Source organism: Trichogramma pretiosum, unplaced genomic scaffold (genome assembly GCF_000599845.2).
Source record: "Trichogramma pretiosum strain Unisexual culture from Peru unplaced genomic scaffold, Tpre_2.0 scaffold15, whole genome shotgun sequence".
Taxonomy (NCBI): domain Eukaryota; kingdom Metazoa; phylum Arthropoda; class Insecta; order Hymenoptera; family Trichogrammatidae; genus Trichogramma; species Trichogramma pretiosum.
In genome coordinates this window covers 2244488-2263319 of record NW_019641686.1, presented here as the reverse complement: position 1 = coordinate 2263319, position 18832 = coordinate 2244488, and the positions used below count along the sequence as shown (strand labels likewise).

At 36.6% G+C, this 18832-nt stretch overlaps 1 protein-coding gene across 2 annotated transcripts in view; it reads right to left on the bottom strand.

Annotated features, from left to right (window-relative positions):
- Nucleotides 1-17557, bottom strand: part of LOC106657406 (protein-tyrosine sulfotransferase) — a 44490-nt gene extending 26933 nt beyond the window's left edge. For both annotated transcript variants that reach the window (XM_023461207.1, XM_023461208.1), the window contains exons 1-2: nt 17510-17557; nt 4985-5030 (exon numbers count right to left, since the gene is read on the bottom strand). The gene's annotated coding sequence lies outside the window, so the exon portion shown is untranslated. The remainder of the gene's footprint in view (nt 1-4984; nt 5031-17509) is intronic.
- Between the last annotated feature and the right edge of the window lie 1275 nt (nt 17558-18832).

The following is an 18832-nucleotide window of genomic DNA, read 5'->3' as shown; positions in this document are numbered from 1 at the left end:
ATATAGTAGCAGCAATGGCTAAAGTACTCCCACGAGTGTTTTAAAGGTTTTCTATCCGACACAGAGAGAAAGAAAGAGAAAGAGAGCTTACATTTTCCTATTTGTGTGCTGATATATTGCTGATTCAAATAACCATTCAGACGACTCTTTGGAGTTTATATACTTTTTGGTCATGATAAATTACCAGTTGCTGTTGTTTTTCTTTTTTGGATACAGAAACAATGTTTTACTTTGTCTTATTTATTTATTTTTACTGAGTAAAGGAAAAAATGTAAGATGGAGGTACAAGAAAAATAGGATTTGAAAAAAAGGAAACAAATGAAATTTAAAATGATCGAGTTTGTACATAAGATACCAGGTGACTGGATTTATGGGCATTCTTCGATCTACGCCTTATAAAAGACTACATTTATTTACTAAAGAAGAAAATGAGCGTTTTGTATATGCTGAACTTTTTCACGGTACCTATTGCTATAACACAAAAATTATTACCTCAAATATTCATGCCGAAGAAACTTTTTTTGTTTGATATTTTTTTCGTCATTTTTTCTTAAGAAATTATTTATATTCAAAGCATACATATATTTTTAGATAGTAAAACTTGACATTTCTGAAGCACACTTGAAATTGTAATATCTTCGAATAACGAATGTATATTCCACGAATAAAAAACTAGCGAGTAATATCTCTGGCAAGGACGAGAAGGCATATATAGTGAAAAAATTTCTTTTCATTATATCGATACAAAGTGTCTGGGCAAGGCGCCGAAAAGAAGTGCTTCTATTTTCTCACAATTCTGAACTACCTCCTTTTAAAAAAATGTATAACGAGATCTCTGAAAAAAGCTTCAATCTCACATGCTGGCTTTTACAAATCACTAATGATGCCTTCCATAGCATGTGTAAAACTGTAAAAAATTTCAGGAATGAAAGTGGACAGATGAAGCAGTAACAATATTTTGCTGATTTAGCTGAACACTTTTGCTGGAATGGCACTTAATATTTTTGAACTTGGACTAGTATTGTACTTTTACATTTGTACTTTTACATTGTGTGCTTTGTGTATTAACCTCAAAATAAGGTTTCAAAAAATTCGCAAACTAACGTAGGCGCACGCGTGATTCCGTTAAGTCTAAAAAACTTTCAAGTAAAATTTAATCAAAAATAGAGCGCGAAAGCTCGTGCGCAAGCTCGCGTGCATGGACATGTGCAGCACGGGAAATGAATTAAGCCAAGCGCGCACTGTACGACGTGCAAGATAATATCACGTGAGAATGAGCATAGCTCGCCTAGTGTTGTACTTTAAGCGGCTGGCACGGATGAGCTTCCTTTTTGCCGCGCACATAGACACATAGACGCAGAGAGGCGGCAGCGAAACAGACGCGTTCATTGTCTAGTTGTTCATGTACCGCACATGGCTCGAATCCTTGCGGAATTATTTTCCGCTGGTCACCACGCAGAGAGACTGTTGTTATATTGCGCGCCGATGCGTGTAGTTGGGTCGACGCGCGTTTACTTCTATTTTCGCGTAATGATCATTCGTGAATAATATACAAGCTTACGCACATATAAACATCGACTCGAGTTTGCGCGGGTGTGCGTAGGCGTAAAACTATCGATGTATAAGCGCGCAAACATGTATAAAAGCGAATAGCCGCAATACACGAGATAATAATTCGTAGAGTTCAAGCGCGAAAATGATAAAGTTTGCCGTAGTCCGCGCTCGCACAAGCCCGGCCGTACTGTACATGTACGCGGCCACACGTTGCACATATTGAACTTGCGAATATGAAAAAGTGTATGCAATAACTGCATAAATTCTGTATAAGCGTGTAATGTAATATCGATGCGTCGATGATTTTACTGCACTATTGCTCCGATATCGGCTTTCGACCGATTGTACCCGTGCTATACAATGATAACATAAATGAGACGTGGCGAGCTTTTTGCGCCAACGCGGAATTTGTATCTCACTGTATGGAAAACTGAAAGAGAGAAGGGCAGAGATTATAAAACATGAAACGATAATTATAAGCGGGTGGTGCGGGTATATATATATATACGCGACTGGTAGCTTACCTCTTTATGCATATTTATACAAGCTTGGCAAAAATACCAGCAGATTTACGATCAGCGTTAAATATTACCAAGCCTGCGCATGCGATCCTCGGGAAAAGAAGAGAAGGGGATCGAAGGCAAAAATTCCGTTCCGATTCGGCTCTATAGATTTTCATTCAATTTTATCAAATTCCCAGTGACGAGAGGAAGGAAATGCTTCGATGTAAAGTGTCAATCTCCGCACCGCCAACGTTCGGAGCTTAAAGCGAACTACACGCATATGAAAAAACGCGTGAAGTGTTATACACGTAAAATACACAAAAAAAGAGTAAAAAAAGGTTTGACAATTTGATACAACATTTTTTTTTAGTTATAATTGATATCAATATTTCAATCTACCTCGAACAGGTAATTAATTTTTCATCGAAAAATTGTTCCATCTGATCGTTATTTCACGAAAAAAAAGAGAGAAAAAGTTTCTATTTTACGAAAAAAAAAACGTTGAAAAAACTTGATGAATCAACTATATCAATTCCATTCTATGCATTGGTTCTAAAAATATTGAAAAGCACGAGGTAAATTATACATTTCCTTTAAAAATTGTGCGTTAGTCAAGGTTCATCAAAATTGTTAATTGTTCTATAACCTTATAGCATTCATTATTCTTACTGTCGCGCATGTCTGTATGCGTCAGGTGTGCTTAAAATTTGAGTAATTGTTTGGTAAAAGTTCGTCATAGTGTATTTCAAGTTCTTCCAAATTATGAATTCATACGGAAAATTCAAAGGTTCTCCGACCACGCATAGCTATAAATATAGATATAAACACACATAGGAGCAGGGGCAAAGTGTAGTTATTTCAGCTGCATGTGCACTCGGGCGTATGCGGCGCTCTATAATATATCTCGACCCATTATACTCGGATCAACAATAGAAATTTTCTCGGGCACTTCTCTCTTGTGTACGAGAGGGAGAAAGAAAAGTTCAAGCAGTGGCCGAAAGCACTGGGTGCGGATGAAAAAAGGAACGGAAAGGTGAATCTCGCTGTCGACAAATCACACCGCGAGATTCGCTGATTTATTGTCCCGCTAGTACTTGTTTCTTTAAACTACGGAGCACACTGCATTCCATTTACGTATAACCGCTACTTCATAAGGCCATAGTTCATAAATCCTCAAGCGAGTGTTTCGTACATCTTTTGAAAAAAGTGTGCAGCTCGAGAGACTCACACTTTTAACTTAATACATCATTTAAAGCTAACACCTGTCATTGTTTTTGAGAAAAAAATTGCTGCAGATCCATCCGCGCTACGGACGGGTCCAGATTCGAGCTATTCAGTTAAAGTCAGAAAAGCAGTGGGCATCGGCAAAACTGTCAAGTAGATTTCTTTTGCAGCTGTAGAGAGAGAGAGAGAGAGAGAGAGAGAGAGAACGAGAAGGGGGTAAAAAGTTAAGGTGCACGAGCTATCGCGAAGTAAGAAACGGCGGACGGCTTTGGATAATGGTTGCTTCGTTTGCTTTCGCCGAGGCTATTGTCGCAACAATGGCCTGGCTAGGTATTTTGCGAGGAAGAGGAGAGCGAGAGAAAGAGAAAGCGATGCCCTTCGAGCTAGCGCGGTAGACTTTATGTAAAGATAAAATTACTACTCGATCTCTTATTAAAAACGACCCCTAACAAGCTTTTGAAGAAATTACGAGAAAAGAATAATGAAGTTCGCGAGATGTAAATTACGTTTCAAACTCACGATCATGAACGACTCGCGACCAAGAAATTAGCGTGGGATATGCGGCTGATCGAAATCTAGTCACACTACTGAATCGTTTATTCGGTTCAAATAAAAACCATGGCATTACTTATTCACGTTCAAATACTCTTCACCAATATTATCAAGCACGCATGTGGCTGTAATTTGAGTACCTATGCATGCATGAGCAACCCTCAGCTCAGAGGAAGAGATGAGAATTATAATCAAGTGCTTTGCGGCGCTTTTCTGTTCCATCCCGAAAAAAGTGTCGTCTTTCACGTGCTTTTCCGCTGATGCGCTTGCGGTACATTCGATGACGGTAAGCACCGATAAATTTACTCGCTTCAACGCGCGCTTCTCTCTGCTTTCTACTGCTTTAACACTCGCTGAATACCCTTACTGCTTTGCCGTGTATGTGCCGCTTTGAAGCGAGGAAACACAAGTAGCAGAAGCAGCAGTAAGCCTAACTGCTTAATGACACTTGCATGTACTGCTGTGCTGTCGCTGCAAGTTCAGCGCGATGCGCATGGAATACGTCCGTATTTGTGTGTGCTGCTCTTGCTCCGAGAAAATGAGAATTTCTCGTGCTCAAGTCTGGAATGATGTATTACAAGAGTGGGATCTTTGCCTTTGATGCACGCGCGACGAGTCCATCGTCGAGCTTGATGAGGCTGCCAATGGGCTTGCGTCCAATTATATCCCTCGACTATCATATAATATTCTTATTTTCTTCTCAATTATTAACGCGCTATAGTTTCACATCTTTTTTCATACAGGATTCATACAGCAGCAGATATACGTGTATTCATTCTATATATTACTCACGCAATCACAAAACGGTTAATTAGTGAACCGTCGGCTTGAATTTTATGATTTACGCTTCCTACGAATAAATCAGCGTGTAAACTTTGGCATTTTAGTAATAAGTCGTTAGCTTCGCTTATCTATGTAGTAAAAAATACTCAATTTAACTTGGCATCGAGTCAGAGAAGTTTGTAGGATCTCAAACTAACTTGGTGATTCGTGAGCAATAAATGTACTTATAACAGACACTTCCACTTGCATTAAAATGCCGTGAATGTTATGAATATTATACTTTCGTGAACAAATTTTAAAATCAAACGTAGGAAATTTGAAATAAACTTTTGATTATTTTCAAACGAAAAAAAAATATTGATACTCACTTTTATCGTTTTTTCCGAGTCATACAAATTGGTAAGGTACTGATTTCTGAAACAAAAAAAGTTTTTATTAGTAATTATGTTTCTGTAGTAACAATTATCAATGCTTATATTTAGTTAAAAATTCTTTAGAATATTTTGATTGAAATCTGTATCATAGAAAATCCATATATAGAGGTTTCGTATTTCACGCCTGGGAGTTTGAACGATTGCGCTGACTTATTCGTTTGCGAAAAATCACGTAAAAAGGTAAATTTGGCTTCCTAACTAATTCATACGAGCGCGTGTTACGAATCAGTTACACGAAATAGCAGATGGATTCATTCGCCGATAATAAAACGAAAAATAATCGAATAGCTGAGGGCGGAGGCCACAAATGAAATAAAATAAGACCGAAAGCGGATATTCATGTATTATATATAATACGAAACACACGTTATCAGCGACGTAAGTATAAAAATTTGCGTCGTACAACTGTGTTCATAGCTGGAAAACGCGATAAACTTTATGCTTCTATCTATGTATGAGACGTGCGCCTTTGCCTTTGCATAAAGTACCCATGAGTATAAACGAGCAAAATACTCAGTCAGCTTGAGCAAATAGGATAACTTTTTTTGCAGTGATAAGACATTTGATATGGATGGAGTGTATGTACGAAGCAAAAGCTCCTGCGATTGATGCGCTGCTACGCAACTTATGCTCACGACCTTACGCGTTCGATTCCCGAACGCCGTGTTTGCCTAAGCCATATCTTCAAGATTTGACATTGTACAGACATGTGCTGCGTGCGAACTTTGTTTGAAAAATTTAAAAAAAAAAGCACGAATATACGCACGGTCGCGAGCGTGGAGTTGAGATTTAGCTTGTTCGAAACATCCAAATGAAAATGTAAATCGATAAATTTAATCGCTGCTCACAAGGGTCAAATATGTATTTAGTGATTCGGATTCATAGAGTACTTTATCCAGCGACTGACCACTATCAACCAGTAAATGATCACTTTTAGATGCAAACAATAATAATATTTTTCATTGTTATGTGACATTTGGACAAGGAAATGAGGTGTACCATAAACTTATATTTCTAATTGTTTTCATAAAATTCACGAAAATCGACCATTCACTGAGTCAGTTTCCTCAAATATTAGTAATTTTAAAGCTCACACATGCGTGTACATGGACTTTATGGGTTAAAAAAAAGGAAAGAACATTCTCATTTAACACACGTTCAACTTAGAGAAATGTTGAAATTCATATTTCGCGCACGAAATGTATTATATTTGAGCGAGATCGCGCGCACCAGAGCTGCGAATAATACTTCGGATTTCGTGAATATAATGCGAAGCCAAGCACTTTAATGGGGACAGCCGCGTGCGCACGAGCGTATTCGAACGCGGAATACGTAAAATAGAGCGTAACAGTCCGCGAAAAGCGTGTAGCCATTTAAATACCCTTGGCCCACGTCGCTGTGTCGTTACACGTTGAATATATCGTATCCAACGATATCCTTATTATTAATATTATTATTATTATTACAAAGTTGGAGCGGTAGAGAGGTGGGAAATCACTCGTGATTCTCGACTATCAGAGCGAGCTCGGAATAAATTCAAAAGTCAATGAATATTGAAACACTCGCTATTGGATCGATACACGTCATCATTCGCATAAGAATTTGAAAATTCTAGCGAGAAAGCACTACGTAACGAGTTGTAATTTCGTTGGGACGATCGCGAATGATTACTTTGAGATTTTTCACATCTGGAATTGCAGTATAGTTTACCTTATAAATATGTATGGTAATTTGACGAACGGAAGTACGGCGAAACTGACAAAGTATAGTACTTTTCGTACAGCCCAAGTAGAATAGATGTTTATGTATAAAATATACTTAATTTCCTATTTGGGAGCATAGTGGCTTTTTTCTTTTGCTTCTACTCTGAATGCTCAATTAGTCTGCATGAATTTGGGACCACAAGTTACATAAGCAAATTAACCCACTTAGAGTTTGTACGAATTTTCATTTGTATTTTTCTTCGATTATTAGATCGACGATCGAATATGCTAAAAAAATTCTATGGCGTCGTCATAATTTGATCTTCAATCCGCAGCAAAGAAGAGCATGTTTGTTTTTCTCGGCTAATGTTTCGGCCATTAACGTTCACCGCAGTCCACCACAACAGCAATTGCGTAAACAGAATTTTAATAAACAGCAATCGCGCTTACGCAGCGCACGGACATATTGAATTTATATTCGCGCTCGAGCATTTACATTTTGAATATGTAGGATTAGCATAAAACTTGAGCGTATCTGAATAACAATAATACGTTGGGTTGGTAGCAAAAGATTCATGGTGCAGTTTAAAGTTTTCCAAGCACGTAAACGTATATCCTCTCTTAAAAAGTCATGAGTAGTTTTGTATAGACAGCTTTCCGGAATTGCGATTGAACCTTTGTTTTGGGAAGTTTGTTTTGGAGTGAGCGGGAAATTCTAAAATCAGTCATTTCGTATTTACGTTTTAAACCTAATCAAATAATAATTATTTTTACCAAAGTATAATTTTTCAGTTATATGAACATGAAATAAATAAAATTAATATCAATTTTACGTGCAATGTTATAAATCCATCAGAATTAAAAAATTTTATGAATTTTCAAACTACGAGTAGTTTGAGCCGTGCGAAGCCCGTTGGATATGGCCAGTATAACATGTACAACGGCCCGAGTACTTTTTTTTCATAATTCTCGTATTCTTGAAAAATTTTCTCTCGGCATATCCGGTTGCACAATTTATACAAATGAATGGAATATAATTGTGCCATAGGTATACTGAAGCTGTAGATCAAGCCGAACGAATCCATTCGGTATATATTTGCTACGTTCGGGTTTACATAATGTAGCTGGGCTAACGATCGAGTTTATAAATGTTAACGATCGAAATTTCATTTGTACAGTTCTCGCAGCGAGTCACGATGCGCGCCGTGCAGCTCGACACGATCTGTCCATTAATCAACGTAAAATCGACCTTTGAGCTCTCTTGCTCTGTGTATGTGTAACGAAGCGGCGTATAATAATTGTGCATCAGAAATATACGTAAAATATTTAAACGCGAGCACAGTTCCAATTCTTTTACAAATGAACCATTTATCCCGATTTTGCGGTGAATATATCGTAAAATATTCAGCAAAAAAGACGTCTTGCATCGAGACTCGAGATCCCTCAATCGCGGGAATATTCAGCCTGTCACGAGTTAAATATAAAACTTTTTGCGTCGAGGAGTGCCGATCGTTTGCATTATTGAAAGCATTCCGGAAATTCTGAACGAAATTACATCCAAAATCGATTTTCCATTTTGTAAAATTGACGAGCGGCGCTCGCGTGAGCGCTTGTGTACGCGTACAAGTTCATTGAAACTAATTCGACACGGTAAAATCAAACTCACATGGACACAAACAAGCGATCAGTGTAGACGAAACCCACGAAATATGCCAAATGCCGCACAAATTCGTGAGAGCTCGCGGATCGATATTCCGAGTCGAGTCAAACTGTAGCGCCAAGAGTTGCATTGTGTGCCCCGAGGTGGAATTTTCAAATTTAAACTCGACGGTAAAAAAATAAGAGAAACCGAATATCGAGTTAGGCCCTGATTTATAAAATTTTAGTTGAAATTAGAGTAAGTCAGGAGAAACGTAAAATGTATGTTTTTAATCCTGCACGCTGGCTCTTCATCGAGTATCCGCGGGTAAAAAGTGCTCCCTCATCATCGTGGATTTCTAGAGAGCTCTGCTGAGCTAATTACAGCAGCCATTTGCAAACGCAACAAATGCTACTAATTAAAAAAGCTCTTGATGAAAAAAACTCAAGAATACATGTGAACTTCAACATCCACACTCGGCAGTTTCTCTTTTTCTCACTCGTTTATCTCTTTCCTAGCTCATGAGCTCGGGGTAGTAGTAGTAAAAGTAGTAGTAGTACGGCTTCCATAAGAAATAGCTCGCAGCCAGCGTCTTTTTCCATTCGCGGACGATAATTTTAATGGGCACTGGCGCTTATACGCAAAATTTAATTAGTCGCAAAGACGAAATATGTTTGTGACAAGTTCGTGTATACCGAAAGGCCTTTTTTTCTCGCAAATCTGTTTCCAGTATCACAACGGAATACATCTTTCCATTATAATAGCGAAGCAAAACTTGGGTGAGAAACAAATTGGCCGTCATCCAAAACAATTGTCCACTTTCCAAAGAGTATACAGCTTTCTACGATTCTATGAGTACGGTATGTATATAAACTGTGTGTGTATCCTCAAACAATCGCCCTGAAACTTAGCCGGCCGTAGCAGCTAGTACGTAGCTAGAGTATAAAGTGTTTGTTCAGCTTCCGACGAGGTGAGAATCGAGGCGCGAGCTTACGAGTTCATACATATAACTCGCCAGCTTCGGCACTCGGACGATTGTTATTATGATTATTATTGTATTCAGATTGCGCTGAATTGTATTGTCATCGAGCGGAGAGCAGCCGAGCTACCGCCGCGCGCGAATACATGAATATTATTACGATTAAGACGGCAAAGCTCTCGCAGTTGCAGTATGCTGCGGCATTGCACATTTTCCATCTCATTCTCTCGAGTCATGCGAGTCTGCGGCGAATAGAGTAGGAGTACTTAAAAGCCAGTGCCGGAGGTCTCATTTGTTTGTACGCGATACAGAGTCATTTCCATAATGATGATTTACTCTAAGAGTAAATTATGCGATTCGTTAATGGACAATTTGACTCTAAACATTGTGAGGACTGACTGTACCTGTATCAAACAAATTCCACTCGTTTTCTAAAGATTTATTTTCATAAAGTTTGACATTTCTCAAAACACTCCGAGTTTTCGGAAAAATAATTCAAGTTTCTTTAAAAAGATATTGCATCGATACATGCCTACTCGTCATTCAAAAAAATACGTTTCTTGTTTTTCAATTTTTGATACATCGATGTTTACAAGTTTTTCGCGCAGAAAAACTTTCACATATCGATTTTGGATATTGGTATAACTTTACTCTCGACAACAATCGTCACCACGCCGAACAACAGAAAAATAAAATGCAATCAATCTCGGGAAGCTAAAGTATATTATATATTATATGCATATGTAAGCGACATGCGCTCGCCAAACTTTCAGACATACATAAATTTAAGTTTTTGAAAGCTCGTAATCGCGCCAATAAAGCCTCGGAGCGACGTCGGTCGCGGCGAACCCCAAAAGCCGAAAAAATGATAAGTGGGACAATGAATTTGCTTTGAAAAATCTCTTGGAATAAATCTTACTAGCTTACATAAGCCACCGTGGAAATTACCCATTTTACTTGGGCAGTTTCTTAAAGGAGGGGCAGCTGAAAAAGCTCGGTGAAGCAAAAAACGAGCTTTATTGACTTAAACTTCCTAAATTATAACCACACCTACTTTTCTTCATTAAAATAATTCATTACCGCCGAGGCGCTACCACCTTGAGAATTCGTTTTCACTTTTCTCTTTACATCGCGCAATTCATTTCTCATACACGCGAGTGGCTTCCTAAAACTCTTTTTACCCTATACGCATACACATAACGTATACTGCTGGGTCAAAATAATACTTTTTTACAAAACCGTGCGCACGCATATCACCGATCTTGACGCGCTTTTGGTATGTTATAGTACATGGTAAAAAGGTCCCAAAAAAAAATTTTTAGACCCCCTCCCCCCTCCTACCCCCCACTTCCGGTATAAACGTCCATTTTCGATCTATATTTTTTCTGAGGACATGAAGCAAGTAAAAAATCTGAAAAAATTCATAAAAATACTTTTCCACAATCCAAACAACCTTGAATTTTTTCAGATTTTTTGAGTGCTTCAGGCCTTCAGATAAAATCATTGAAAATTTCAAAAATCGAGATACGGCGGTATGAGCCGATGTAGTACTCGGAAATTTTTTCAGTTATTTTTCGCATTAAAAAACATAACCTCAATTTTTTTCAGATTTTTTCAGATTACCTAACGCACCTTTTGAAGCCAAAAACCGATTTTTTTGACGAAAATAATTTTTTTAGGACAGTACGGAGCCTCGAAAAATCTGAAAAAAATTTTTTCTTGTTTTTTTCATCAAAATACGTAATCTCAAATTTTTTCAGATTTTTTAATTGAAGGCGATAGCTTCTAGGGCCGAAAAATGCTATTTTTAACAAAAAATGGTTCCTAGAACCCGATGGTTCCGGTGAAAAAATTTGAAAATATTTTTTTTGAATTCCTTGTCAAATTTTAATAAATTTTGACCGTTTCAAAAGTTCGATTGAAGCTTCCTAGCTCATTTTAGAGCAGGACAAAGATTAGTGCAAAATATCTGAAGACGTTTCTGAAGACATTAAGGAATGATAAAACTCGTTTGATGCTCTAAAATGAGCTAGGAAGCTTCAATCGAACTTTTGAAACGGTCAAAATTTATTAAAATTTGACAAGGAATTCAAAAAAAATATTTTCAAATTTTTTCACCGGAACCATCGGGTTCTAGGAACCATTTTTTGTTAAAAATAGCATTTTTCGGCCCTAGAAGCTATCGCCTTCAATTAAAAAATCTGAAAAAATTTGAGATTACGTATTTTGATGAAAAAAACAAGAAAAAATTTTTTTCAGATTTTTCGAGGCTCCGTACTGTCCTAAAAAAATTATTTTCGTCAAAAAAATCGGTTTTTGGCTTCAAAAGGTGCGTTAGGTCATCTGAAAAAATCTGAAAAAAATTGAGGTTATGTTTTTTAATGCGAAAAATAACTGAAAAAATTTCCGAGTACTACATCGGCTCATACCGCCGTATCTCGATTTTTGAAATTTTCAATAATTTTTTCTGAAGGCCTGAAGCACTCAAAAAATCTGAAAAAATTCAAGGTTGTTTGGATTGTGGAAAAGTATTTTTATGAATTTTTTCAGATTTTTTACTTGCTTCATGTCCTCAGAAAAAATATAGATAGAAAATGGACGTTTATACCGGAAGTGGGGGGTAGGAGGGGGGAGGGGGTCTAAAAATTTTTTTTTGGGACCTTTTTACCATGTACTATAACATACCAAAAGCGCGTCAAGATCGGTGATATGCGTGCGCACGGTTTTGTAAAAAAGTATTATTTTGACCCTGCTACATAAAAGACTGAATTAAATATTATATCCCTTTCGCAAGGTGTACATCATATACACATAACTTTTGGAGTGTACGAGCCTGGGCTTTTACTCTCTTTCAGGAAAGTTAAACTCTTGCACGCGAGAGAGCTCGACTTAATAATTTTTCAGAAATAGTCGGCCAAGAGAGAAGAAGCTACATTGTTGGAAAAAAAATACATTATTACAAAGGAATTGCGGGAGGGCTTTTTTACTTTGTATCGTTGCATCTTTTATCGACTAGACGATGGAATATAAAAGAGATGTGAAGAATCTATCGGTTCACTGAGTAAATTGTGTAAGCGTACCGTAAAGTGAATAAGCAAACTTAACGAGTAATGTTGTAGGGTTGGCAAAAAAGTCATACAGCTATTGTCAACATTCAATTTTAATTTCGGAAACACAAGTTGCGCTCACAAAAAGACTATTAATAAGGCTAACAACAAGAATAACCAGAGTACGTACGCAACGGTATTCCTCTACCCGCCAAAAGGACAATTTCACGTGCATTCATTTAAGTATGCGGGTGCGTAGAGCATGTATATAATGTACACGTCAAATCATATGATAAATTGGATCGCGCTCGCAAGCTCAACTGCATGCTCGACTCTCGTGAGTAAATCATATAGCAGCGGCTAGTGGACGCGCATTTATTGTCTCTCGGGCACGAGGCAAGTAAGCATTATTATCAGTCCGAAAACATCTAGAATATACGTGTGCGCGAGGTCTGCCGCTACCTACAATTCGCTCGGCATCTTAATAGACTGTCGCGCAAGCTCGAGTGCTAATTTATGCTATGCGCCGTATATATTATACAAGCGCGTATAGTTCAGCCTCGCCATACGTAGCTGTGAGTCGAGAGGCGTTGAAAACGACGTGACTTATGGATCGAATTAGCGGCAACTTATTGGATTTTACCCCCTGACAAAGTGTATATCTATACGCGTGCGTTTTAGCGAAGCAGCGGCAGTTGCTTCGATATATAATACAAGTTAGTAATTTCACGTTCGGCTCGATATAACCAATGGCAAGCGAGCGAAGTAGACAAGAGAGAGAGACAGGTTTGTTGGTCAATTAACGGCAAGTAAGTTGTAAGATCCAGAGCTTTCGCGTAACTGCGTCGTCGTCGACGGCGTCGTCGTGTCGAACACTTGACAGAGTCGTTACGCTGTTATCCAGCTGAGACGGTATGAAAATTAACATTTTGCGGTACAGTATATTTTTGGCATAATTAAATTGTGCACTGACAATAAGTTGGCTCTCGAGTTACAGTTATTAACAATGTCCTGCTTTTACGGTGCCGTCGCTTTTTTCTTTGTAAAGTGAGTAAAAATTATTTTTTCAATTGATTTACCAATACTCAATGAATGAATCATTATTTATCGACAATAATTTCAGTTTGATTAATCGCTGATTGAAATCTAGCGTTGGAGTAATTGGAATAATACTTAAATTAATAATTTGTAAATAAACTGTAAATACATTACGGATTAAAATTTATAGGGGGCTTAAATGTTTTCATGTACAATACTTCGTTGTAAAAGTGAAAAAGTTTTTTTGGAGAACAGGTATAGCAGCCTTTTTCAATATCCCATTTTAAAATAATTTAATCATTTAACACTTAAACAACTTATGGTAAAATTCCAAGAGTTCACGTGACTTAATTTTAGTCATATGTATTCTCATTTCGTTAGATGGATCATTGGCAATGATCGCAATCAAAAGATTGATTTTATGTCAAGTTTTTCTATGTGATCATGGCCAATGGTCCATCAAACAAAATGAGACCTACATTGAGTCATGCAAACATACTTGGAATCCTACGATAGGTAGCTAGAATTTATAGCATAGAAGCTCTATAGTACTGATACATTGTATTTTACTATTTTTGAGTATCTAATTGTAAATCGGTCAAAGTAATTTTTAATAAGATCTTGAAAAAAGCTGACTTTTATACATCAGGATTTAGGTTATAAGTAAATCGCGCAATTCATTCAATATATTGAATTAAATATTAAAATTAATTTTAAAACGATGTTACGATAAGAGAAAATAGTACCTAAATTTAAAGCGTAAATAATTTCGGTAAATTTAAGTAAACGTTCAAGTTGAGCTCGCTAAATTTCTTACGGATTAATTATGTTTGTCATACATTTTCATTTAAATCAAGTTATCTTTCTGTTTCAAATACTCACAAGTAACGATGAATTTTGAATACTATTTAAATCCAATTGCACTTTTCAAATGTTTCAACTGTGTAACTATAATGTTACTAATGTAAATCTGAATAAAATTAAAAAATTACGAGCTGAGGAGTAGAATTAAATTCTTTTTAATTACGGAGAGATATACTTAAAGACAAATTGAATTGACCTGCTAAGAGGGTAAATATATGACAGTTTTTGATGTTACCAAACTTTTTAAATTACTTTGGACTAATGATAAGGATACCTAGAGACGATTAACGGAGAAATTTAAAATTCGTTGGAATTACGAGATATAAAGTTGAAATTTATTCGACTTTATTGTCACAGTTTCTCCTTATTTCTATTCGGAAGGCGCACGTGGTTTTAAGTACTTCGCCCATAAAATTAGATAAAACAACATCTGGTGATAGCTTTTCTACGATGGCACTCCTAAAACGGAGCAATTGTTTTAGTCTTATTTCGATTTAAAAGAAAATAGTTGTAGTTGAGTGAAATTTGCGCAACACATCTAATGTTTGTGAGAACTATAATTTTTATATTTAAAAAAAATAGTATATTTTTTAACAAGCGCGCGAAGCAGTTGACTCACCCAGGAGTTGTTTTCAGCCGAGCGTAGCGAGGGTTAAAAACACGGGTTTTGTAACCTTAAAGCGACAAAAAACCCTAGTTTCTCTCAAGCAGAGTTAAAAAATATCGTTTACAACTAGTTTGCGAGGAAGTTGACTCATCCATGAGTCTTTGCACCCTTACTACGCTTGGGTGAAAACAACTCCCGGATGAGTCAACTGTTTCGCGCACTTGTTACAAAATATACTATTTTAATCCTGCTTGCGAGAAACTAGGGGTTTCTGACGCTTTAAGGTTACAAAACCCGTGTTTCGTACACGCAGTGTTAAAAAGAAATTCTTTAGTCTTTCTGTTTTGCTTCAAAAATTTATTTTAATTCGGGTCATTATGGGTCAGTACAAGTTCTTATATCGCGATATGAAATCTATTAATACGCAAAAGTGCAATTTTGTGCATGAATTTTAAATTGTAAAAAAATCATAGATAAAGTTAAAATCTTTTCTCGAAAGTTCATACCCAGGGGTTTTAGGGTGTTATTTGAAACCTCCAAAGGTAGGGCAAGGTAGAAAATCTACTTTTAAAAAAAATTTCAAGTCAAAAATCATATTTTTTTCAAGATGCAAAATAAACCATGATAATGTTTATTTATCGCGAAAATAACACCAGATTCTGAAGATTTCTTGAGAAGAAAAGGCATAAAATAAACATTTTTTTTATAAATATGGAGTTTTTAGCTCTAAAACTTGAAACATAAAAAATCTAAAATATTAAGTTTATATAAAAAGGGGAACATTTCTATGGTGGATAATAAAACAGATCGCCACTTATATGAAATTTTTATTAATTTTTTCCGAAATACCCGAAAAATCGAAAAAAAATTTGTGTAGTGTTTTTTTGATTTTTGAAAAGAACCTGTGAAAATTTTGTCAAATTTTCGAATTAAAAATTATTTTCGGGTTCGGTATTTAAAGAAAATGTATGTTTGTATGATTTTTACCGCATTCAAGCACATACATTAGTCCTCTGCGAGTCATTCTTCACCCGTTAGAGACGAGCTGGATAGGGGTAAAAAGCCATGAGAAAACTATTATGCCCTGCAGCTTGTTGGTCATTCCAGTTTAATCTCACTCGAGTGCTGCTGCTAGGTCATTGAAAAAGTCTCATAAATGGCATGGACCACAAGGTAGGTTTAGCCTGCCGGTACGTGCGCTGCCTTACCGCCATTGCTGTATAAACGTATGATGAAGTGAAAAAAGTCTCCGGAAAAAGAATGCCGCAACAGGCGACGAAACTCCACAGCAGCGACAGTAAAGTCATGGTTAGGAACTTCCTTCCGGACAGGTATTGTGTACCCCTTGTGCACATTTTGCTTCTGGTACGTCGCTATACCGTATAGAGGTCCCTTGAGACTTTGCCGGCAAATATATTATTCGGCTTCATTTTATGCCTTCATTTTTCTGTTTGAATTTTCCTCAGCAGGCGCGCGCAATGCCTTTTTTCATCTTCTGAGTATTATTTTGCTGACGATGCTGTGATCATTTTGGTTAAAACTTCCTTTTTGTACTGATTTTGTATTGGTGTATGGTTAATCCTTTTTGTAAAAATAAAATTTTTACTTACCATTTTTGTAAAATAAAACAAACAAATCGTGTGAAGGTTGTCTGTTTATCATTTTAATAAAGCTCAAAGTCAAAATAAAATTAATTCATTATTTATTGACGACAATTAATAACAATAATGCTTGGTATTTTTTAATTTTGTTTTGACTGTAAGTTTTATTAAAGTAACATAGGGAATACCTTCACACAATTCGTTTGTTTTATTTTTACTTAATCCTTTTGTCGTTTCAATTGTAAAAAGAAGTTGATTAATGAAAAAAATCGGTTTTTTGGAAATCAACTTCAAGTATAAGAGCGATCTCAAATAGAACCAAAAAATTACTTATTGCGATAAATATCTCTGATCTTTAAAATATTTTAGTAGAAACAAGTAATCCAGCAATTTTTCATGTAAAGATTGGCGCATCTAACTCTGTGAGTTTCAATCTCAGATAACGGCTGTTGAATAGTTTCTTGAAAAAAATTGTCAACGACAAAGGTGCATAGCCGAGAGGCATACACAATTAAGAAAACCGTTAACAATTCATTTTTCATCTTTTCAAAGGGCTTTTGTCTCCCGACCTCTAGGTCTTAGATCGCGACAGAGTTGAAACAATTTTCTAATTATTATCTCCCTTTTCTCATCTTCCTGAGAAAATTAAAATTTGCATCGTTTGGTCCAAAATCGAATTTGAATTTCTAATAGATAAGAGGCCTGTACGCAGCAACGCGCTACGGTCATCTTTATAATTTTCATTACTACATCCATAATACTTATTATTTATGCAAGTATTGTACGTATATATATTAAAAATATTAAACTGTAGTTTTTGCTCAGGTAAACAAAAGCGACACTTAAGGAAGTAACAGTCGAGTGAACAAGAAACGAGCGAAGAAAATGAGTGAAGAAGGAGAAAGAAGACCATGATTAAGTGTAGATGGAACAAGTTACTGTAAATGAAATAAAAATATCGAATACGTAAGCTTTACTTACAACGGATAGCTCAGCTTTCCTGTGCACTTTTATTATTCGCCTATTTCACTGAAATGATGGAATTTAAATATGAAATTACTAAAAATGAAAAATCACTCATTTAATTTCAAATTTCAATTTCGCTGAATATAACAGTGCACAATTTTTACAAAGAAAAAACACATGGTCCGTATATCAATTATACAGTCATGAATTGAAGTAGATTAAATCATAAGTCAAGACATTCGTCACGGCGGTCGAGCAAGCAGAGACTCATTATATACTCATTTAAAGATCTAGAGTAGCACAAATTAGTTTAAAATTATATTCTGCGTTACTAATCGTTTTTTATAATGAGATTTGAAACGGCTATTGTCATGTAACTTTGCTAATTGCTGACAATTCAACGACAAATTTTATTTTATATCGTTTTTTCAATCTCATGCAGTAAAAAAAAAAAAGAAACATGAGCTACGATTGATTGAAAATAAATCGCTGTGCCTACGCATCGCAGGTTAAAATGTCACTTTTGTCCGTGAAAAATTTCAAAATAAAAGTTGTCAATTGCCGGAAATAAAAGCTGCGTATGCGCGAGACTGTGAATGTACCTAGCATCGCACAACTCTTTTATCGCAGACAAAAAAAATCGTTACCCGCAGCAGTAGTTGACCCTCTCCGCCCCTTCTTTTGGCAAAAACACCGCACACGCCACGCGTTTGTCAAGCTCGTGCAGGAGTGACAAAAAAGGACGTTACTCGAGCAACGGTACAAAAAAGAAAAAAATATTTGCGAAGGAAAATTGCCTGGGATGAGACGTTGCGTTTATATGCGTCCTGTGTGACTTTACACGTTGCTGCAGACCCACGCTCCACAGCGGTACTTTGCAAAGTTACGATCGTTTGCGCCAGTTTGTCGAGTGAAAAGAGTCAATCTTCGTATTAAACTTGACTCCTTTCTCACACGGACGTTCGCGCAACTGCTCTGTTGCGCGCAGTGTTTCACCCTCATTTTTCAGGAAAGAGAAAAAAAAGAGAGATAGAAAAACAATCGAAAGAAAGAAGAGAGACATTTCTTTATTTGGAATTGTGGACGAAGAAAAAAGAGGCAAACTTTGGCGATTAACTTCCGGTTGAAAGCGTCGTCTACTACTCTGTGCGATTGCACACATAGTCGGAACTGCACTGACGCGCGCTCCGTACTTCCCGCGGGCAGTATTTTCTGCCTATTCCAAAACTCGTAAAGTATATTGGAATTGTAAAGATACTTTACGACTCAAATTCGTATCAACAAACAATCGTATCCCTCGACTATATTAAAAACAGTCAAAAAGAAGAAGTAGTTGCA